The sequence below is a fragment of the Hemiscyllium ocellatum genome, chromosome 18, assembly GCF_020745735.1.
Source record: "Hemiscyllium ocellatum isolate sHemOce1 chromosome 18, sHemOce1.pat.X.cur, whole genome shotgun sequence".
Lineage (NCBI taxonomy): Eukaryota > Metazoa > Chordata > Chondrichthyes > Orectolobiformes > Hemiscylliidae > Hemiscyllium > Hemiscyllium ocellatum.
In genome coordinates this window covers 33,945,917-33,969,924 of record NC_083418.1, presented here as the reverse complement: position 1 = coordinate 33,969,924, position 24,008 = coordinate 33,945,917, and the positions used below count along the sequence as shown (strand labels likewise).

The 24,008-nt window shown below is 39.6% G+C and overlaps 1 protein-coding gene and 1 pseudogene across 1 annotated transcript in view; both read left to right on the top strand.

Annotated features, from left to right (window-relative positions):
- Positions 1-24,008, top strand: part of syt7a (synaptotagmin VIIa) — a 682,829-nt gene that overhangs the window by 371,848 nt on the left and 286,973 nt on the right. The window lies entirely within an intron of this gene.
- On the top strand, positions 17,004-22,658 carry LOC132824327 (elongation factor Ts, mitochondrial-like; annotated as a pseudogene).

The window sequence follows — 24,008 nt, the reverse complement described above, 5'->3', positions numbered from 1 at the left end:
GCTAAGGGATAGCATTACAACCGTGCTGAGGGAGGATGTTACCAGAAATACATCCAGGGAAGTTATTTTGGTGGAACTGAGAAGTAAGAAAGGGATGAACACCTTGTTGGGATTGTTTTATAGACCCCCTAATAGTCAGAGGGAAATTGTGAAACAAATTTCTAAAGAGATCTCAGTTATCTGTAAGAATAATAGGGTGGTTATGGTAGGGGATTTTAACTTTCCAAACATCGACTGCGATTGCCATAGTGTTAAGGGTTTAGATGGAGAGGAATTTGTTAAATGTGTACAAAACAAAATTCTGATTCAGTATGTGGATGTACCTACTCGAGAAGGTGCAAAACTTGACCTACTCTAGAGAAATAAGGCAGTGCAGGTGACTGATGTGTCAGTGGGCGAACACTTTGGGGCCAGCGACCATAATCATATTACTTTTAAAATAGTGATGGAAGAGGATAGGCCAGATCTAAGAGTTGAAGTTCTAACTTGGAGAAAGGCCAATTTTAATGGTACTAGGCAAGAACTTTCAAAAGCTGATTGGGCGCAGATGTTTGCAGGTAAATGAACACCTGGAAAATTAGAGCCTTCAGAAATGTGAAAACAGGAGTCAGAGAAAGTATATTCCTGTTAGCGTGAAAGGGAAGGCTGGTAGGTATAGGGAATGCTGGATGACTAAAGAAATTGAGAGTATGGTTAAGAAAAAGAAGGAAGCATATGTAAGGTATACATAGGATAGATCGAGTGCATCCTTAGAGTATAAAGGCAGTAGGAGTATACTTAAGAGAGAAATCAGGAGGGCAAAAAGGGGACGTGAGATAGCTTTGGCAAATAGAACTAAAAAGAATCCAAAGGGTTTTCACAAATACATTAAGGACAAAAGGGTAACTAGGGAGAGAGTAGAGCTCCTCAAAGATCAGCAAGGCAACCTTTGTGTGGAGCCAAAGAAAATGGGGGAGATACTAAATGAATATTTCCACATTAAGAGGACATGGAAGACTTCGAATGTAGGAAAATAGGTGGTGACATCTTCAAAAATGTCCACATTACAGAGGAGGAAGTGCTGGATGTCTTGAAATGCACTAAGGTGGATAAATCCCGAGGACCTGATCAGGTGTACCCTTGAACTCTGTGGGAGGTTAGAGAAGTGATTGCTGGGCCTCTTACTGAAATATTTGTATCATCGATAGTCACCGGTGAGGTGTCGGAAGACTGGAGGTTGGCTAATGGGGTGCCACTGTTTAAGAAGGGTGGTAAGGACAAACCAGGGAACTATAGACCAGTGAGCCTGACGTCAATGGAGGATAAGTTGTTGGAGGGAATCCTGAGGAACAGGATGTACATGTATTTGGAAAGGCAATGACTGATTAGGGATAATCAACATGGCTTTGTGTGTGGGAAATCATGTTTCACAAAGTTGATTGTGTTTTTTGAGGAAGTCACAAAGAGGATTGAAGAGGGCAGAGTGGTAGATGTGATCTATATGGATTTCAGTAAGGCATTCAACAAGGTTCCCCATGGGAGATTGATTAGCAAGGTTAGATCTCACGGAATACAGGGAGAACTAGCTATTTGGATACAGAACTGGTTCAAAGCTAGAAGACAGAGGGTGGTAGTAGTGGAGAATTGTACTTCAGTCTGGAGGCCTGTGATCACTGGAGTGCCACAAGGATCAGTGCTGGGTCCTCTGCTTTTTGTCATTTACATAAATGATTTGGATGCAAGCATAAGAGGTATAGTTAGTAAGTTTGCAGATGACACCAAAATTGGAGATGCAGTGGACAGCGAAGAGGGTTTACCTCGGATTACAACAGGATCTTGATCAGATGGGCCAATGGGCTGAGAAGTGGCAGATGGAGTTTAACTTAGATAAATATGAGGTGCTGCATTTTTGGAAAGCAAATCTTAGCAGGACTTATATACTTAAGGTCTTGGGAGTGTTGCTGAACAAAGAGACCTTGGAGTGCAGGTTCGTAGCTCCTTGAAATGGAGTCGCAGGTAGATAGGATAGTGAAGAAGGTGTTTGGTATGCTTTCCTTTATTGGTCAGAGTATTGAGCACAGGAGTTGAGAGGTCATGTTGCGGCTGTACAGGACACTAGTTAGGCCACTGTTGGAACATTGCATGCAGTTCTGTTCTCCTTCGTTTCAGAAAGATGTTGTGAAACTTGAAAGGGCTCAGAAAAGATTTACAAGGATGTTGCCAGGGTTGGAGGATTTGAGCTATAGGGAGAGGCTGAACAGGCTGGGGCTGATTTCCCTGCTGCGTCGGATGCTGAGGGGTGACCTTATAGGGGATTATAAAATCATGAGGGGCATGGATAGAGTAAATCGACAATGTCTTTTCCCTGGGGTGGGGTAGTTCAGAACTCGAGGGCATAGGTTTAGGGTAAGAGGAAAAAGATATAAAAGAGACCTAAGGGGCAATGCTTTCAAGCAGAGGGCGGTAAGTGTATAGAATAAGCTGCCAGAGGAAGTGGTGGAGGCTGATACAATTGCAACAATTAAAATTAATTTGCATAGGTATATGAATAGGAAGGGTTTGGAGGGATATGGGCCGGTGCTGGCAGGTGGGACTAGATTGGGTTGGGGAATCTGGTCTGCATGGACGGGTTGGACCGAAGGGTCTGTTTCCATGCTGTACATCTCTATGACTCAATTGCAGTGATTTATATAATTGAAATCAGTTTGATAAAGATTCACAGTTGTGAAACCTTTTAGATAGTATACTTCCCTAACTAAATGTGGATGGTTGAAAATTTGGCTGTCACTATAATAAAGTGCTGAATATCTGAACATCTACAAAACTTGTCAAAAATAGTGTTCTTAACATAAAATGAGTCACACCGATGAAATGTTATATGGTATTTATTTTGAGTTGAAAACATAAATTAGCTAACTTGGAGATGCATGCTATGGCTCAATTCAAACTGAGGAGTCCCATTTACAGGCTGAATAATTTTAAACTTTGCAAAAGGAACAAACCACAGAAAGACTGGGCCATCAGTGACCATGTTAACAAAAGTTTGTGTAAATAGTGATCTGTTTTAAAATACAGCTTGATTTCTCTTGACGCATTTGAAGAATCAGAGAGAGATAATTAGAATTGTCAATCTTTTCCGTCAGTCTCATTCATTTTAACCATAGGTAAGAAATTACTGGCAAGCTTACAGGGTCCTCGCAAGAATAAATTGTTCCATGATTCGCATTAGCCACTTTCAAACTCTTTCCCGAAACAGACATATCAAAAAGCTAATTTATAAAAAATGAAGCTTAATGTCCTTTTTCCTGAAAGGATTTGTCAAAATGTGCAATTTCACAAAAATAGCATAACATTTTTAAAGCATTGCTCTTTCATGTAAGGAGCAGCCAGCTGTTGCAATTCACTTGGGAAATTGGGCTGATACTTGAGTCCTATTAATCCTGAGGTCATCACAAATGTTAAAGATTTAATCAAAGTATTCAAAGTCCTCATTATACCTCTCTGACAGCCTCAAGTTTAAAAGAAAATCACTGACCAGGTTTCTGTACTGATCAAGGACTACTATTTATTACAAATAAGCACATCCTAACCATAGGTAAATAACTATGAGCTATCAACTTATAACACTACTAGTTAAAATTCCAAGCCCCTTTAAAAAGCTGGATGTTGTGGGTCAAAAATAAAGGTACATATAGGGAATCTCAGTTTGCATTTCCCAAGATCTTTTGTTCTTTTATCTCCTCCCTTCCAGGTTCTTTCAGTCCTTTGCCTAAAAGACAGGAACTTTGCACTGAATTGCTTAGTCTCCCAGTCACTGGTCAGAGACAATGGCTTGTAGAAAATGACGGGAAAAAATAACCTCTGGTTACTTTTACAACAGGGAATTCCTACTTCTTCCAGTCTGGAAACCTTCTTCCTCTATATTGTTCACACCACATGAACTGTTCAACTACCTGGGAACTGATCGAAGTTGCTATCAGACTGATGACCTCTAGTATTCACAACTGAACACTGTTGTACACCAATTAGCAATCCACTGCTGGCTGAATCTCACTCTGTATATGCCCATCTAATTTTGCTCCATGCTTGATCACTTCTCCCTGTCAGATTGCTTATACCTTGTCTGTTCTGATATCAACTAAACTGCCCATGGCATCAGGGATGTGCAGGCTAGGTGGGATAGCCATGGGAAATGCAAGGTTACAGGAATAGGTTCGGGGGTGTGAATCTAGGTCGGATGCTCTTCAGAGGGTCGGTGCGGACTCGATGAGCCAAATGGTCTGTTTCCACACTATCGAGACTGTATGATTACAATTATACAATTCTCCCTTATGACATTCCCTGCCTGTTTGTTGTTCCACGACTAAAAATGATTTTTATTTGCGTTTTCTATAAAGGGCCTCCATCTCACTGAGGAGGTCTTGTCGATCTATATCCAATCATATGCTTTTAAGCCTCCTCTCTCTCATGGTTTAACAGCTGTAGCAATTCATAATATTCTAAAATAATGAAAATATTTAGACAGAATTCACACATTAGAAGATAATGGACATGTTTCATTAAAACTTCGTACATAAATAAGGGATGTTGAGGAAGAGCTAAATAGTTTTTTTGGTGAAAATACAAATCTTAAATCAGGATCATAATTATGTCTTGCACACTAACCAAATTAGCACCTGGCTAACAACTTAAAGAAATGGTTCCTCTGTACATAAGTCATTATTGCGCTAATGAAATTAAAGTATGAGTGACTTGTGATATGAATAATGCTACACCAGCATTTCAGGGACTTCAGGACTGCTTAAAAGAGGTGTTCATCAGATTCCTGATGAAGGGCTCTGGCCCGAAACGTCGAATTTCCTGTTCCTTGGATGCTGCCTGACCTGCTGTGCTTTAACCAGCAACACATTTTCAGCTCTGATCTCCAGACCTCACTTTTTACTAAAAGAGGTGTTGGCCAATAAAAGTAGTGAGCAAATAATCAAAGCTCCATTTGTCAATAAAGTAAATGGTATCTGTAAATTTCCTGCTTTATGCCAGTGTTCAGGCTATTGCCCTTTGACTGAAAGTTTCTGTCTTCGAATATCTAGCTAGTAGCATCATTTGTGTTTGTGCATGTTTGTTGCTTCTGATGTCATATTCTCCACATTAACATACATAAGATCAATCTGAAGAGAATCCCCCATGTCATTCTCAAGAATCAAATTCAAAATAGTATGAGACAATTCTGATGTTCCATTAAACTCTTAACGAATTTAGGTATCTATTATAGAGTTTATTATTGACAACTTGTATTTACAGTCAATGAGTAATAACTTGGGCAACAGTTAAATTAAATTATGGATCTGAAGAAACTGAAGAAAACTTAACCTTGGGGAAATAATACAGTTACACCAAAAACTGAAGTCAGCAGCATTCATGTTTAATATTTGTCCAGTTTGGCATATTTCATTCCTTCAGAGTTTTAATGAAGCATTTGCAATGCATAAAGTTTAACTGAAATGGAGATTTTATCCTTAGTTGAACTGGCAACAGTCATAAGCAGATGACTGTTTGCCCTTCCTTTACTGTCTGTCAGTTATTCATTTTCTGCTTAAAATTTGTGATAAAATCCGTTTATTGTTTGTGGCTGTATTAGTTGTCAAAGCTGTATGCTGTGGAGAAGTACTAGCTGAATACAGGGTTCAGAATGTTCCAATATTCTTGCTAGGTGGGACCACATTAGCAAAGTAGGAGTTGCCAAGAGGGCAATGCTCCAAAAGCTTGTGATTTCAAATAAACCAATTGAACTTAACCTGGTGTCGTCTGACTTCTGACCTTGTCCATCCCAGTCCAATACTGGCACGTCTACATCATGAAATGTTTTGATTAGACACAGATTAGTTCATCAGTCAGTAAACAGCAGTTCAAGGGTCAGTCTTATGTCTGTTAGAGGAAGTTTGAGAAGGATGGTGTCATGCTGTCGAAATTATTAGGCCTGAAAAAATGCTTAGTGCCATTGAACATTCAACGCAGCTGGAAGTGGGCCAAGGAAGTCCACAAGTCATGTTTCTTTGGTGAAGCTGAGATGATTGGAGCCATGGAAATTCAGAGGTGCTGATCAAGCCATTTTGTGAGAAGAGGAAATTGTCATGGTTGTAGGTATGTTCGCCAAGCTGGAAAGTTGATTTGCAGACGTTTCAACCCCGGTCGAGGTGACATCTTCAGTGCTTTGAAGCCTCCTGTGAAGCACTGCTGTACTGTCTCTTCTGGAATTTATTTGATTCCATTCCTGTTTCTTCCTGTTGCTAGTTCCAGTTGTTTGTTGTAGTGGCTGGTATATTGAGTTCAGGTCTATGTGCTTGTTGATAGAGTCTGTGGATGAGTGCCATGTCATGTCAAGAAGAAATTGTGCTCATAATTAGGTCATGTGAACAGTCTCTCAAATCCTGAGCAAAGTGGTCTTGGGAGAAGAGAGGTGGGCAGTCATTGAAACAGTCGAGTTAGGACGGCTTGGAGGGCTAGATCTTTGAAAACAAACAATTAGAATCCCTTGTGAAAGAGAGAGAGGTTTAATGCAGTTAAGTAACATGCAATAACTCTTGACAGATTTCTTAGCGACACACCATATGTATTTGCTATCTTTAAAACAATTAAATTACTTCTCCCTAATTTGATCATAATTTAAACTTAGTGAGCTCATCTGGAATTGTAGCATCTTTATGCACCATTAACCTATTGGAATTTATGGCATTGGCATGTTGTCATTTTAGTAAATAGCACCCAGTAAATATTGCCTTCACGTCATAAATCATGCAAATTGTAAGGGTCTTATATTATTGATTATTTTTTAAATGTATATGCATTTGGTATCTGAAGTAGTTTGAAGAAAAAAAATAATTTTCATGGAGTTTATTTTCTTAAATTATTAAAGATAAAAGAAGCAGTTCTTCAGATTTGTTGAACATTGGCTGCATTGCTTCTTCCTCATCACATCATATTCAAATAAGTTCTCCAGCAAATTGTGGTGTAAATTTGTTGCTTGAATAACCAAGAGTACAACTTATGCCATCATCATTGTTGCCATCATCACTATTGCAGTGAATTCCAAGCCATTGTTACTCTGTTCAAGAAAGTCCATAGCCATTCCACGTATAGTAGGCACGTCCAACATTCGAACATCCAACATTATCAGTGATGCTTAAATATTGAACATAAATAATAAAAGCAGAAATGATTCAACTGAATGTAAATGTCAATTTGCATTTGATTTGATCTCTTTGCTTCTTGTACTTGAGTTGAGACATAGCCCATACTGACTATTGAAGCAATTTTATGTGGTCCTGTCATAATATATCCAATCTATATATTTTCTCTTATTCCCAGAATTATTCAGAAACACTCAATAGAAGTAACTGGCATTCTGAGCAAGTAGTAATCTTTGTTAATGATATGATCGCTGCCAATCTTCATCAGTTGGTGATAACATTAAGTAGTCAGATTTTTCAATTTTACAGGCAATAAATAAAAGCTTTTTTTCCAGTTATACATCGTGAATAAACAGTCTGGTCAGTTCTACTGATATAATAACCCTTCACAATCATTAGGACACTTGGATTAAAATCTTTGCCAGTTGATTATATGAGAGAGCGAGAAATCTTCATACAATAAGTAACATTTATAGAACCCTTATAAGATAGGGACTGTTATCCTGTAATGAAAAGATGAGTTATGGTTTATTGTCCCGAATACAATCCATCTTTTAAAATTCCTGTCCCTTCCCTCCTCTGTCTTCATTTCCAACAGCAAGTAAAAGACTTTCATGGATTTATTTGTCAAAGAGACTGAGAAAGTCATTGGAAGTTGATGCATTGCTTGCAATTATCCATACCGCTATATAAAATCCAGTACAATGGCTGTCTCCAGCAAAACAGAAATCCAATTAGAAGTTTGTCAGTTAACCAAAAGAACTCTAATTTCATTGCAAGTATAAAACTTTTAGCATCTAGACTGTACGTTTTGTCTATGCAATAAAATAATATTTAGTTGTTACTTTTAGTAATTTTTTGCAGGAAATGTTTTAAAATGTTACATCCTGTTACATTGTCCTTTCAGTTAATGACTTAAATTTTGAGACTTTTAGAAGTTATTGCTCATCTTTACTCTATCAAACTTATTCATCATGTTATTTTATCTTTGAGGTTTCCTCTTAGATTCCATTTTCCAAAGGAAAAGTGCCCCAGTCTATTTAGTTGCACTTTCTCAATTACATGGCTATAATTCTTCTGCTCTTTTTTTCAGTGTTTCAATACATATTTTTATAGTATGGAGACCAAAACTGCATATATTATCACATTTGTGATATAAACAAAGTTTTTTTAAATAATGAGATATTGCACAACAGCATCTCATATTCTATTCCTAGAATGAAAATGGATCCTAATGATTTGAACTCTATCTGGCAAAATCAACCGATCTTACATAATTTTAGCTTCGCTAGGAGGCTCACTGAAGATATTACGTAGTATGGTGACAAAATGTCTGAAAATGAACCTTCCAGCTCAGCCTGCAAACCTACATCCACATCCATAATTTTAGTGGCTTATTCAATACTTAGGCAATGCCACATTGTATCAGAGGTGCTGTTCTTGAATGAAATATTAAATGAAGGCTACGTCTACCTACTACAATGATTCAAGTGGACATTAAGGATTGCTTGATGCAAGGAAGAGCAGGTTATTCTTCTGTTATCCTCTCAGACATACTTACTTTTCCCCTTCAAACAGGATCACAAATAAATAGGTCAACTGGCTAATTATTTTGTTGCTATTTGTGATATCTTGTGTCGCAAGTTAGCCTCTGTGTTTCTTCCACATCTCTAAGGACATGTCACAGAAAATTATTGAACACAAATGTTCTTTCAGAAATACTTTAAAAATGAGATAAAGTGCTTCATATATCACTTAGTGTTAAATTTTGAATTCATTGATATTGGTCTCAGATCACTGTTAGACACAGGACCAAAGCTAAAAGTTTGGTAGCATCCTAATTACACCCTCTGCCCATCATGAGGTGACATTTTTTTGTCATCATTTCCTAAAATGTCACTAAAGTAGAAAATATAGCATAACAGAATTGTTTAACATTTTAAATTTAAATTAAAACTATGAACAATATAAGAATGAAGAGTAGAAGTAAGCAATTCAGCTCCTCGTGTCTGTTCCACCATTTTAAATGATCATATCTAATCTCATTTTGGCATCAACTTCACTTTCCTACCCATTCCTCATGACCTTTTTAATCCACTACAGGCAAAAAATATTTCTCCTATTTAAATTCATTCAGTGTCCTGGCATCCACTGTACTCGAGGATAATGAATTCTCTAGGTTCATGATCCTTTTCAGAAAAATAATTCCTCCACAATTATGTTTTAAGTCTGCCATCCCTTAGCCTAAAACTATAGCCTTCTTGTTCAAAATTGCCTCATAAGGAGCATAGGAACAAAAGACCATTCAGCCCCTTGACCATGCTCCACCATTCAATGAAATCATGGTTAATCTGTGACCTAATCCATATTTGTGCCTTGTCACAAATCCCTTTATCCCTTAAGGAGAAATATGCATTCTACATATACTTTGTTAATCCCCTTCAGCATCTCATATATCTCAATTCAATCTCCACACATTCTTTTGATCTCTGGTGAGTACTGCCCCAATCTGCTCAATCTCTCCATGTTTCATCAATGGAATTAGTCTAGTGCACCTTCTTTGAACTGCCTCCAATTCACTTACATCCTTCTTCAAGTAACAGGCTCAAAATCATATGCAATACTCCAAATGTGATCTCACCAATGCCTTATGCAGTTACAACAACACTTCACTGTTTTCAAATTCCATTCCTTTAAACCAGATCCTTCTGCACTGAAGGATTTTGAAGTTTCTCCCCATTTAGACAATAAGTTGCACCTCACCCTTATCTATATTAAATTGCATCAGCCAAATGATGTAAGCAAAAAAAAGTGCAAATAACAATGTGAATGGTAATGTTCCTGAAAATAAGCAGATTTTAATAGTGAGGAACAACAAATTACTTATTACACAAATAGGTTATTTTTAGTTATAATTTAATGCAGTGTAAATTTTTCACTGAACTGTAGAACAGAAAATGGTAGAGAGGTGCAAGTCATTACGCAAGTGCATATCATTCACAAAAGGATATTGTTAGGATAATTTTCCATCTGCTTTGTTGAAAATAATATCTCAAAGGCTATTTGGGACCTTATTTGTGGTGTTCTTCCATTTGTGAGCTGCAAGCAGAAGGCGTCAACTGGATTCTCAAACCTAAGAAGCTTAATACCAAATTTTATTCTGTTATCACTTGACGCCCTCGCAGGCTTATTGCAGTGGAAGCGCAATTAGAAACAGGAACATTGAGATGATGTTTCCTTCCATAGATCAGGTGTGTTAAAGATAAGTATAGAAGTTTGCTCTGCTTGAGATCAAGTAGTGCAGGCAAGAAATCAGAACTAAGAGCTACTGAACTCTCCTGGGGCAATTACTCCATAAGAGCATAAGACATAGGAATGGAAGTAAGGCCATGCAGCCCATTGAGTCCACTCTGCCATTCAATGGCTGCTGATCAATGCCACTTACCCACAGTCTCTCCATAGCCCTTAATTCCTTGCGACATCAAAGACTTGCGACTTAAGTATTGAGTAGTTAATCTGTCCAGGAGTCCAACAAAATGTTCTCAAAAGGAATACAAAAAAGTAGTTTGAATTATAGTTTGTTTCTCATTTTAAAAATTAGAATACATTACTGCTTTACTGGAATGTACAACTCTACCTCATTCTTGTAGTAGTGTCATGACCCTCAGTCAATATTGAAAATAGTCAAATCTCCTGCTGGATATACAAAAAAGCAACAAGGAGCCTGATCTTTTGTAGCTCTGCAAATGTCTGACCATAGATCTTCATGAAGTGTCCAGCGGAACAGTTCAATTGGATTCAGTGCAGCAGCATTTGCATTCACATTCACGTGCAGGAATAATATTGCGATTATTCAATAGGAAGCACCATTTTAATGTAAAAACCAGCATAGCGCCACCTTTGGTGTGGTGGACTCTGTATGAACTTGCTGTACACAGACACTTCACTCCACTGCAGGAATATGGAAAGCTCAATCTCTCAATCACCACCAGATCATAAAAATAACCATTTTCTCATAACACAAGTTTATGTGCCAATTGCAGCATACGTTCACATCTAATCCTGTATTTCTCACCTATTTTCACATGGTTAACTGAAAACATATGCATGGTAATGAAAGTTGGCATGCATGAGAAAATTGCATGCATTATTTTATAATAGACCTGATTGCGTAATGTAACTATAGCAACACTACCTCAGGCTTCTTTGCACCACTGATGTACTTCGCCTTCCTGAAAGTTGACAAATTGCTATGCCAAATGTAGAGCATTCACCATATGTCAAGCACTCTGCTTTGCTTACACTAAAGTGGCAGCTTCCACCGAGCTCTGCTGCGAACTGTGGAGAATAGATAACCAATCGCTGAACCTGCAGACAGGCTCCTGTGTAAAATTTAGTGAAATGGGCCTGGCACAGTTTTGATGCCACACTTTGAGCCTAATGTCACTATTATGATAAAGGGGAGACAATGGCCTCATGGTATTGTACTGGACTAGTGATCTAGAGACCCTGGTCTAAAATACTACAGATCTGGATTCAAATTTGGTGGAAATTGAACTGTGAAAACAAAATCTTGAGTTAAAGTCCAATGATATTGTTAATTGTCTTTGAGAAAAAGCAGTCTGATTTACTGCTGGCCTTTCAGGAATGTAACTGCTATCTTTTCCTGGTCTGACCCACATAATGGGTTGACTGTTAACTGGCCTAGCAAATCAGTCAGTTGTATAAACCACTAGAAAGAAAAGAAGGAATGAAACAGTATGGTCCACCTGGCATCAACCAAGGCACCAGAAACAAAAATGGCAAGCATTGCCCAGACTACCCTGTAAACTCCTCCTTACAAAATTATGGGAATTTGTGCCAAATTTGGGAGACTGCCAGTTCAAACAACAGTCAGACGTTGTCGTACTCACAGAATCACACCTTACACAATATCCTAGATATCCATGAGTGTGCCCTGTCCTTCCAGCAGGTATATAGTCGGGAGGGTGCTGCCTAGAAGTTCTCAAGATTGACTTCAGAGCTCATATGATTTCATGGCATCTGGTCAAGTATGGGCAAGGAAATGACCTGCTGTTGCCACATACAGTCATCCTCCAGCTGATGAATCGATACTCCTCCATTTTGTAGAGTTTGGAGGAAACACTGTGGATGACAAGGGTACAAAATGTACCCTATGTGGGGTCTTTACTATCCATCACCAAAAGTAGCTAAGCAATACCACTACTGACACAACTAGTCAAGTCCGAAAGTACATAGTCACTTCTCTGGATCTGCGGGAGGTGGACAGGTAATCACCAAGAGGGAAAAATATGTTTGATCTCATCCTCAAAAACTACTTGATGCAATTTCATCTGAATATACAATATTGGTAAAAGTGACCATCAAATGAGCAGATTTGATACCTCAAAGCTGAGCATCCATTACGCTTTGTGGAACATAATTATGTTATACTCCAATATGATCCGTATTCTCATGGCCCGGTAAACCACCTTCAAGCCAGGGGATCATCCTGGTTTAATGAAAAGTGCAGGAATACATACTGGGAGCAGGACCTGTCAGTCTGGTGAAACTACCAAACAAGACTATTTGCTCAGCGAATAACATTAGCAGCAAATGATATACAGAGCTAAGCAACTCTACAACCACTGGATCAGATCAAAACTCTGCAGTCCTGCCACATTTAGTTGTGTATCAAGAAAGGTTGGAGGCACCAGATACTGCAAAGGTTTTGGGCCATAACAGTGATGGTCCTGAAGCAATAGTCCTGAAGACTATTGAAGGTTAGATGAATTGGCCAGGCTAAATTGTCCATAGCGTTCAGGGATATGTAGGCTAGGTGCATTAGGCATTAGGGGAATGGTTCTGGGTGGGTTACTCTTCACAGGGTCGGTGTGGATTTGTTGGGCTGAATGGCCTGTATTCACACTGTAGGGATCCTTTGACTTGTGCTCCAGAACTTGCTGTGCCTCTAGCCAAGCTCTTCCAGTACAGCCGCAATGGTGGTATCTACCCAACAATGTGGATAATTGTCCAGTTATGTCTGTACATAAAGCAGGATAAATCAGTTATTGACCCATCAGTCTACTCTCAATCATCAGTAAAGAACAGCAAGTGTCATCAATAGTGCTGTCAAGCAACTGGTTTAGCAATAACCTGCTCAGTGACATTCATTATAGCCCTGGTTCAAACATGGACTAAAGCACTGAATTCTGGAGAAAAGATGAGTGTGACAAAACTGCATTTGACCAAGTGTGGTTTCTATATTGTTGGAAACCAGTCATCTCAGCTCCAGGACATCTCTGCAGCAATTCCTCAAGGTAGTGTCTGAGGCCCAACCAACTTCAGCTTCTTCACCAATGACCCTCACTCCACTATAAGGTCAAATTGGGAATGTTCACTAAAGACTGTACAATGTCCAGCATCATTTGCAACTCCTTAGATGCTGAAGCAGTCCATATGCAAATGCAGCATGACCTGGACAATATCCAGGTTTGGGCAGGTAAGTGGCAAGTAGCACTTGTGCCACACAATGACAATCTCTTTGAAATGACCATCCGTCACTCCTTAAAATCCAATGAGATCACCATCATTGAATCTCCCTATCTTAGTACACCGGGCATTGCGATTGAAAAGAAACTGAGCTGGACTAGCCATACAAATATAGTGGTTATGAAAGCAGCTCAGAGGCTAGGAATACTGTGGGGAGTAACTGACCTTCTGACTACTCAAAGCCCATCCACCGTCTACAAGTCGGAAGTCAGGAGTGTGATGGAATATTCCCCACTTGCCTGGATTAGTGCTGCTCCAGCAACACAGAACAAAGTGTCCTACTTGATTGGCACCACATTAACAAACATTCACTCAACCCCTCCCCCCACCACTGATGCTCAGTTGTAGCTGGGTATACAGTCTATACAATGCAGTACAGGAATTCATCAAGGTTCCTTACATAGTCCCTCCCAAACCCACAATCACTACAAAAGGACAAGGATAGCAGATACATGGGAACACTGCCTACTGCAAATTCTTGTCCAAGTCACTCACCATCCTAACTTTGGAAATGTATCTCCATTCCTTCAGTGTCACATGCTTCAAAATCATAGTCCCACCCCTCTCAATGGCATTGTGAGTGTGCTACAGCAAAATGACTGCAATATTTTAAGAAAGCAGTTCACCGTCACCTTCTGAAGGGTAACTAGGGGTGGGCAATAAATGCTGGCCCCAGCCAATGATTCCCAGATCCTGTGGGTGGGTAAATTTAAAAAAAAGTCACAGACACACCTTAATGAAATCCTCTCGTTGAATCTAATTATATGGGGAAAGCCAGCAGTCTGAAGTTTGTAGTCTTGACTGTGTGTAGTCAATGGTAAGTTAGATTGCAACATTCATTTCTACCCACTGATAGCAGAGGGGTAAATTGCAAGACTTTCAGTATAATCATCAGGACAGTTTGGGGGTCATTGAAGAGATATTCAAATATAACAGCTAGTAATTAAGGATGTGAGTAGGGGAGTCAGGTAAGCTCAAAGGCAGGCTTTATTTTGGGAATGCTGCAGTTATCTGTTCTCCTGGAAAGGTAGCTGAACTACACAGATTCTGTGTAAGGTACTCAGTGAGGAGTCAAGAGGTCAAGAGTGGTTGGAAGGCTCCATGCTGTTAAAATTCAAGCAAAAAAATGAAATCAAGAAATGAGTGACAGTTGAAGAGTCCTGAGAATTATCTTAGAAATTTCAACCTCCAATTAGACATTTTACCCTGCCCTGCATAGAGTATCTCTAACTCTGAGTTAGGGTTTTTGACATTTTTATTGAACTTGACTGAGTAGTTACTCAGGAAATATTAGACAGATTAAAACTAAACCTTACTGCTGGAATGCAATACTATTAGCACACTCATTCTTGCCCCAGAAATAATCTGATTATTACCTATCCACCTCTAAGCTGACCCCTACCTTCCCCCCCAGACCACATACTACTCATCCACTCCATCCTGCCTATCCTCCACTCACTTACCACCCAGCACCATTTCCCACTTTCCCAAATAGGCATCTCATCTTTCTCATCAACTACTCACTGACCGGCCACTAACCAAACTCACTCACTCTAGCAATTCAGTCACCACGCCCATAATTCATTTATCTTTCAAACCAGGCCTTTAAACTTGCTGTAGAGCAGCTAGTGTCATTAAAAAAAAAAGCAGCATGTCTCCTTTTCACCTATTTTTCATGATGCACTGAGTTTCTCTGAGGGATATTGCACCATACATCTCTGTCAAAGCTGAACTGATAAGACCCAGTAAGAAATACTCACAACATCCAGTTGGAAAGGTTGAAGGGTGTAGCAACAATCCAGTGATTATAGTTGATGGTCAGTAGACCTGAATCATGTTTCCATGTGCATAGAATAACATTGGTTCCAAAAATATCTAATTGATTATAATGTGAAGTGTAACCAGTCAGGAGACACTCCCACATCTGCTTTCAGTTCCCTCTTTGTAACTTAGAAAACACAGAAAAAGTGATAGAATCCCAAAGAACCTGGTAACTCAAAAGAAACTGAAAACTACCCTGCTCAAAGGCCCACAATCAAGGCCGCTGCTTCAAGATAAATAACTAACATTCTTTTTATTACGTGAATTCCAGGTTTCATTTGGTGTTTGGGGTCATACCTTGCAGTCGATTCATTAACTTCATGTAGCCATATGACAAGAATTCAATGGAATAGGAGGACAGTAGTACCTGACATTGGTAGGGCAGCAACTATATCCAGTATTACATCAACAGAGTATGTTGCTGGAGAGATGGGTGGGACATGGTAGTGATGGAAACTAAAAGACACTAAAGGTGTTGTTGCAAAGGTGGGTTTGGGCATGCCCCTCTTGCCTTGCCCTCCCAAAGATAATTTTAGTTCCTGACACATTTTCTGATGTGTTCTTAGCATTTGTCAAGCATTTTGAGATGTACATGGGAATGGTAGCATCGACACTATTTGCTGAATTCTTTCATTTCGTCGGTCAAAACGTCTTTTATTTCAAGTCTATTCATACACTTATATATTGAGTTTATATTGATATTCATTCATATTAATAACCAAATCTTGATCTTTCATGAAAAAGATGAAAAAAGGGCTGTACGATAATTGCATGGAATCACAATATTTTCTTCCCAAATTTTTGATAAAACCGCAGTCGAAGGCTGAGGTTTATAAAATCATAATGGGCATGGATAGGCTAAGTAGGCAAAGTCTTTTCCCTGGGGTGGGGGAGTATAGAACTAGAGAGCATGGACTTAGAGTGAGGGGGATAATTTTAAAAGAGACATAAGGGGCAACATTTTCACGCAGAGGGTGGTGTATGGAATAAGCTGCCAGAGGAAATGGTGGAGGCTGTACAAATACAACATTTAAAAAACATCTGGGTGGATATCTGAATACAAAGGGTTTAGAGGGATATGGGCCAAGTGCTGGCAAATGGAACTAGATTAGTTAAGGTTACCTGGTCAGCATGGACTGAAAGGTCTGTTTCCATGCTGTACATTTCTATGACTCTATTACTGACAGCACATTTCATAGAGATATAATACCATAATCCCCAACTAATGATTTCCAGGGCAGTCCATGATCATCAACATTGCTCAATTCCTTTTGTAGATTTTTTTCTCTCTGGATGTACTGAAGAAGTGTTAACACTCAGCCAATTACAATGCAATTTAAAATTGACTTGAAATAGCTGAGGATTAGTGAATTTTTGAGATTGGAAGTAAAATGAGAAAACAGATGGCAATTTGGTAACTACTTGTGGTATGTACAAGAGCACTGTATACAATGGGGCTGTGCAATGGAAGGTGGACAAAGGAGTCTATTGATAAACACTGTTGTTATCGGTACGATAATATTGATCTTGGATAGCTGGCCGTCCTCCACTAACTGGCCATTCTTCAGGTGCTAACATGAGACAAGAATCATCATCAGCTGATTTAATTGTTAATTATACTACAGCCAAACTTGACGTTGTTCTTCTATAATATTTTCCACACATCATTTCGGGAAGAATCACTGAATTGCTCCAAGGAGTGGAGCACCGACTACATTTTTCTGAATTGACCTATCCTGTCAAATTCACCATCTATATGTGGCAAAACAGGGAAGGGGCAAGAATTTGGGTTTATCATGAGATTAAAAATAACATACATTTTTTAAATGTTTACCATGTAGACTTAAAAACAAGCTATTGCACACAGCACCAAAAGTCTGTTCAAAGCCTTTAACAATTGAAAAACCTCGCAAAGTATTAGATGTTGTGCATTACACATTATAATGTTCCTGTTGTCGTAGAACAGCAGACGTTTTGAGAAATTGAGATTTGCTTGCCTAATTTATTCATTTAGAAAATTGGTTGAACTGCTAGGGTCTATCATACAGAACATCACAAGTTGGGGAAGAGATGAATCAAGCATTTTTGAAGTGCTGCTGTGCTTGGATTTTAAAAGTATTTTATATTATAGGAAGAAAGGAAGCTGAGGGAGAGAATGAGATTGGAAATTCATATCTTGGAAGGAATAAATAAATAATGATTTCAACCCAATTGTAGAGAAGGAGGAATGCCTATACTTTGTAACAGAAAGGAACAGGAGAATTATGTTCTTCAAGAGTGAGGGAGGTTTCAACTTTATAATTGCATTACATTGTTTGAATATTAATTTGTTTCCTTTTTTTATTATCTAAGCACACAATGCCTTGAGTTAACGATACCTTCTGCCCCATTGATTTGATTTTACAGCAAAGCTATGTTCAAAGCAATTTTGGAAAACAAGTTCTTAAACATACAATCACAGTACTGTGACAGCTGTTTTCTTTCAATATGAGTTACTAAAAGGGAATGTAATTATTTTCTCAGAATCACATATGATGGTCTCACATTGTGACACAGAAGTGCGTTCCAATGATGCATTGTTTTGTCTTTTGAGCTCATTGGGATGAGTTAATTAGATACATTTTGAAGCTGTAGTAACAATTAATATCCTAGCATTAATAAGAAAACTTGTGTACAATTTGCAGTTGACTCTAGTTTGCCTTCAAGGATCATCTCTAATAGAATGTTTGGAGGTTAATTAAACTGACATTTTTTTGTGACATAAGCTGTGATGTAATTATCAGGCTTCTCTCCCTTTCCGGATAATATTGCATTCTTTTATCTGTGTCCTATGCAACACCCTTCAGAAAAGAGCTTGTTGGTCCTGGAGAGCCTCCAGAGTTGAAATCATTGATATCCAGATGGTTTTTTAAAGTCCATTAGCATTGATTGGTGTCCACCACATTTATTTGGAAAGCAACGTGGGTGAAACTTAGGTAAAGACATAATCCTTTAACAGGCAATTTGCCTGCTGATGCTCATAATAAGATAAATCACAGGTACAGTACCAAAGAGAAACTGCAGTCATGAAGCTATAAGCACAAATCAAGAATTGAAAATAAAATCAACTTCATTATCCCCAACCCTCCACCTCCTGCTAAACTCTTAAAAAAAACATTAATGTTGAGACTGGCTGTATGCAACGAGGGGTACGTCAGCTTCCAAGAGATCAATTGTGTTAGGGGATTCTGTAGTCAGAGGTACAGACAAACTTTTCTGTGGCCAGCATAGAAAAAGCAGAATAGTGTGTTGTTTCCTGGTGCCAGGATCAAGGATGCTTGGTTCTTGTGTGGTGTGAATGTTACTTATCATTCATCAGCCTGATCCTGAAGGTTGTCTAAGTTTTGCTATCTGTGAGCTGGAGATGTTTAATATCTGAGGAATCAAAAATGATACTAAATATTGTAATGAACTTTGTATTAATTTCAACAGGATGATTTGAAATGAATAATATTTCCCAAACTTCTCAGTGGTTTGCACACTCTGAAGTCGATAAGATCACCCCCACAATTCGTGTGGCTAAAATCAGATAATTCAGCCTGGACCAGAGCTGAATTCTTCTTAATATTAAACTGTGGGAGATTGGGCTAGGAGGGGAGGATCCACTTCATTGATGTATCCAACATTAGGTTGTTTATATTTCTTTGGTCTCCACTTATAATCAACTTTAACCAACAGCCCGATCATTTATCTCAGCACTGGTGGTGGCACCTTGTTGTGTTCAAATTGGCTGGCCTTTTCTTCTACATTATTATAGTGAATACACTTCAAAACCAATCTCTCATAATCAAACACAAATTCATTGTGAAAGTAGGAATGGATCAGATTGTCAGTCAGAAATACATTTTCTTTAAAGCGTAGGGCAATCACCTCCAGATTTGATTAAGAGCAGGTGATGCTCATGGACTTTGCATTTAAGAGACGGGTTCCGGAGGTCCGGGTTCAAGTTCCATCTGCTCCAGAAGTGTGTAATCACATCGCTGAACAGGTTGATCAGAAAAATAGGTCAATTTATTTTTTAAAAAATGAGTTTTGTTTGAGCCTGGGTGTCATTGGAGAGGGAGCATGCAGTGTCCATCAATGCTCTCATTGCTTTTATAGAGAGTTGGGCATCATGGTGGACACAGTGCATTATTGCGCCCCCCCCAAACCTATTTTGATTTGGTCCTGTTCTTCTCTCCCTACTCCCCCCATCTTCACTTTTTTGATCTTAATGGCCTTTGCTTTTAAATATACAATTGGTTACATTGATGTTTTCCTGATGGTGGAGAATAACATGTATACATGAAGTCTATTTGCAAGAGTGTCTTCATTTTTCTGTTTCACTATATATATAAAAAAAGCCCCTCAGGTCATTTGTGACAAAATATAGAAAAAAATAAGCATTATTGCTGGGCCCGCATGTAGTGCAGTGCTAGTGTCCCAGCAAAAGGGGAAGAGACACTTTTGACAGCACTTGTGGTTTAAAAAAAAGTATTCTCGGGCTCTTGTGCTGCAGTGGTATTCCAGTCCCACCTGCTCCAGGCTGTGTAATAACAACTCTGAACAGGTTGACTAAGAATAAAAAAGATGAGTTATTTGCTCTTAACGTGCTCTGCACGTATGTTGAACAATTGGAAACAATGGGTGATTTAATGGTGGTGGCTAATAGGTGAAAATTACAATAAGTGATAATTACAGTAGGTGATTTGATGGTGGGAAAAGACATTTAGATGTGTGAGATAGCACTTCCGGATATTGAAAAAAAAGGAAGAGATGTATTCTGATTTGAATTTAGTAACTAATTCTGGAGTTGAAAATCTTGTCTAATGGTATCTACAAAACTACAGGCAGGGTTATTGTGGCACAATGGCAGTACCGCTACCGCTACCTCTGAGTCCCGGGTTTAAATCCCACCTGTTCCAGAGGTGTGTCATAACATCTCTGAATAGGTTGATTAGAAAATATCAAGAGATGAGCTCTGTTTGTTGGCTTTTCACTCACTGGGAGAAAGTGAGGACTGCAGATGCTGGAGATTAGAGCTGAAAAATGTGTTGCTGGAAAAGCGCAGCAGGTCAGGCAGCATCCAAGGAGCAGGAGAATCAACATTTCGGGCATAAGCCCTTCTTCAGGAATGAGTAGGGTGTGCCAAGCAGGCTAAGATAAAAGGTAGAGAGGGGGGAACTTGGTGGAGAGGCGTTGGGAATGCGATAGGTGGAAGGAGGTTAAGGTGAGGGTGATAGGCTGGAGAGGGGGTGGGGGCAGAGAGGTCAGGAAGAAGATTGCAGCATCGCATTATCCGGCCTATCACCCTCACCTTAACCTCCTTCCACCTATCGCTTTTCCAACCCCTCTCCCCCAAGTCCTTCTCCCTACCTTTTATCTTGCCTGCTTGGCACACCTTCCTCATTCCTGAAGAAGAGCTTATGTCTGATACGTCGATTTTCATTTGCTGGCACAGTAAAGTTTGTCCATAGCACTGACCATCTCAGAATGCCTAGCATCATGACTGCCTTCTCTGCTCCACAGAATAATCATATAATTATAGCCATAATCTTTTCTGCACAGTCCTCAATTAGATTAACAGCAGGTGACAAAGGGCTCCTTCTGCAATGCTGAGAAAAAGACAGGGTATTTGTCACAAATTGTCATAGAGTCATTGAGTCATAGAGATGTGCAGCATGGAAACAGACCCTTCGGTCCAACTTGTCCATGCTGACCAGATATTCTGACCTAATGTAGTCCCATTTGCCAGCACTTGGCCCATATCCCTCTAAACCCTTCCCATTCATGTACCCATTTAGATGCCTTTTAAATGCTGCAATCATACCAGCCTCCACTACTTCCTCTGGGAGTTCATTCCATACACGCACCATCCTCTGCATGAAAAAGTTGCCCCCAGGTCCCTTTTACATATCTCCCCCTCACCCTAAACATATGCCATCTAGTTCTGGACTCCCCCACACAAGGGAAAAGACCTTGTCTATTCGTCTATTTTATAAACCTCTAAGGTTACCCATCAACCTCCAACACACCAGGGAAAACAGCCCCAGCCTATTCAGCCTCTCCCTGTAACTCAAACCCTCCAGCACTGACAACATTCTTGTAAATCTTTCCTGAACCCTTTCAAGTTTCACAACATCCTTCCTACAGAAGGGAGACGTAAGAAGGCCTAAGGGAAGTTTAGCAACTGACTGAAGCCTGGCAGTGCAAACAGGCCCATAAGGAAGGATGGAGTAAAGCACTTAAACTACAAGGTCGACGTTTTGGGCATAAGCCCTTCTTCAGGAATGAGGAGGGTGTGCCAAGCAGGCTAAGATAAAAGGTAGAGAGGGGGGAACTTGGTGGAGGGGCGTTGGGAATGCGATAGGTGGAAGGAGGTTAAGGTGAGGGTGATAGGCCGGAGAGGGGGTGGGGGCGGAGAGGTCAGGAACAAGATTGCAGCATCGCAATATCCTCATTGGATTGCTGCAAGGTGGAAGGTCAGCTGTACTGGTGGAGATGGATTGTGAAATTGATTTGATTGCCAGGAATGCCGAGTTCCAGCAGCTGATGCATCAAGTAGCCATTGTCATTATAGTACACTGCCAGTCCAATTGTGTAAAAAGCATCAATTGCAACAAGAGTTCCCTGACAGCTGAAGAAATACACAATCACAAACCAGTTTAGACAGCTGCCCTCTTTCTCACCAGCTTGGCTTGGCTATTGGTTACCTTTGTAAGAGCATGACTATAAAAGGAGCTTCCTGGATGGCTGTGACCTCTGATTGCTATATTGCCACTTATGTTCATGGAATGTTGCTGGAGGACAACCCAATACTCGCAAAGGTGACATGTGGAAAATATGGGTGCGCTATTGCTTTATAAAGCCATGGAATAGAATTTAAATATAGACGTCTCTGAACAGGATCGCAGTTTATGACAGCACATTGTGAGAATGCCACTGTCTGTGAGCTTGATGGAGGACCCATCTTATGATGACACAGAGATCAAGATTTTGGCACAGCCCTTTCTGTTGGATTCTGGCACAACTGTATGGCAGTTCCTCCATTCAACTGGGGTGTCAGTGCAAGACTTTGTGCAGTTGTATCGGGGTAACTGATTTAGCAAAGAAAGTATAGCTGAAATGCTTCAGTGCATCCAAAAGATTATACTTCTATTTTTCACTGTGAAAATCTCTTTACTGATTCAGAATAAAGAGATAGGTTCTGGCGGGTTCTTGTGCTGCAGTGGTATTGTCACTTCCTGTGAACCAGGTGGTCCAGTTTCAAGTCTCACCTGCTCGAGAGGTATGAAATAGTATCTCTAAACAGGTTGGACATTCAGTTTTGTGTGAAAACGTTTCTGCATATAGTAAAATAAAAGAAAAGAGATTCCCCAGGATCTTATGGCACAGTGGTTTTGGCACTACCTCAGAGCCACGAGCTATCCAGAGATGTGTGGTAACATCTTGAGAAAATTATTTGGGAGAAGGAAAACGGACATGTTGGAATATTGCTTGTTAATCATTCCTTCAATGGGCTCTTGTGGTGATGTGTTAGTGTCCCTACCTCTGAGCAAGGGGACCCAAGTTTAAGTTCCTCCAGGAATGTGTAATAACAGCTCTCCGAACAGGTTTGGGGATAAAAAAGAGATGAGTTCTCCTGTCTGTCTGCTTTTCTTCCGGACTCTGTTCAAGCCTGATTCTTTAAAGAGGGAGCATGTGGTGTCCACCAACTGTCTTGATGCCTTTTTAGAGAAAAATAGGTACTGGATGGTTTGGTGGGGGAGGGTGTTGGTGAGGGGAATGTGGAAGAATGCCTTATTTCACCCTTACAACTCCAATTTAATCTCGTCCCTCTTTCCCTATCTATCCCCCACTTCTGTTGAAAGCAGAGCCCATCAAGGGCAGTGCACACTGTTCTTTTAACAAGAAACATGAATGATTTGGTGGTGGTATAAACTGTACAGAGGTGTGTAGCAGCATATCTGAATAGATGACAATTTTCTTTTTAAAAAGGAAGAAATGAGTTCTCTTAATTGGTTGTTTAGTTGATTATTTGAATTAAAATGAAAAAGGGCTGAGTTATGACATAATTTCCCTTGTTTTCCCTAACTTTTTAATGTTTGTTATTGTTGAACTGTCCCAAATGGGCAATGCTTGTTCTTTGCTAATTAGTTATTCCAGTGATTTGGTGATTAGCTATTAAACTAAAATAAAGCTAGGGTGTCTTGTGCTACGGTGGTAGTGTCCCTACTGTCCCTGAGCCAAGAGAATCCTACCTGCACCAAAGTTGTGTAACATCATTGCTGGACATGTTGATGTAAAAATGACGGTTTCCAACCTATTTGGTGAGTCCTCGTCCTTTTACAACAGTTCTTCCTTTTTCTGTTCTATTATTGTTATACTGTTTCGAGGGCAGTGTTTGTAGCAATTCTGTGGGAGGTAAAAAGAAGTTGAGTTCTTTGTAGG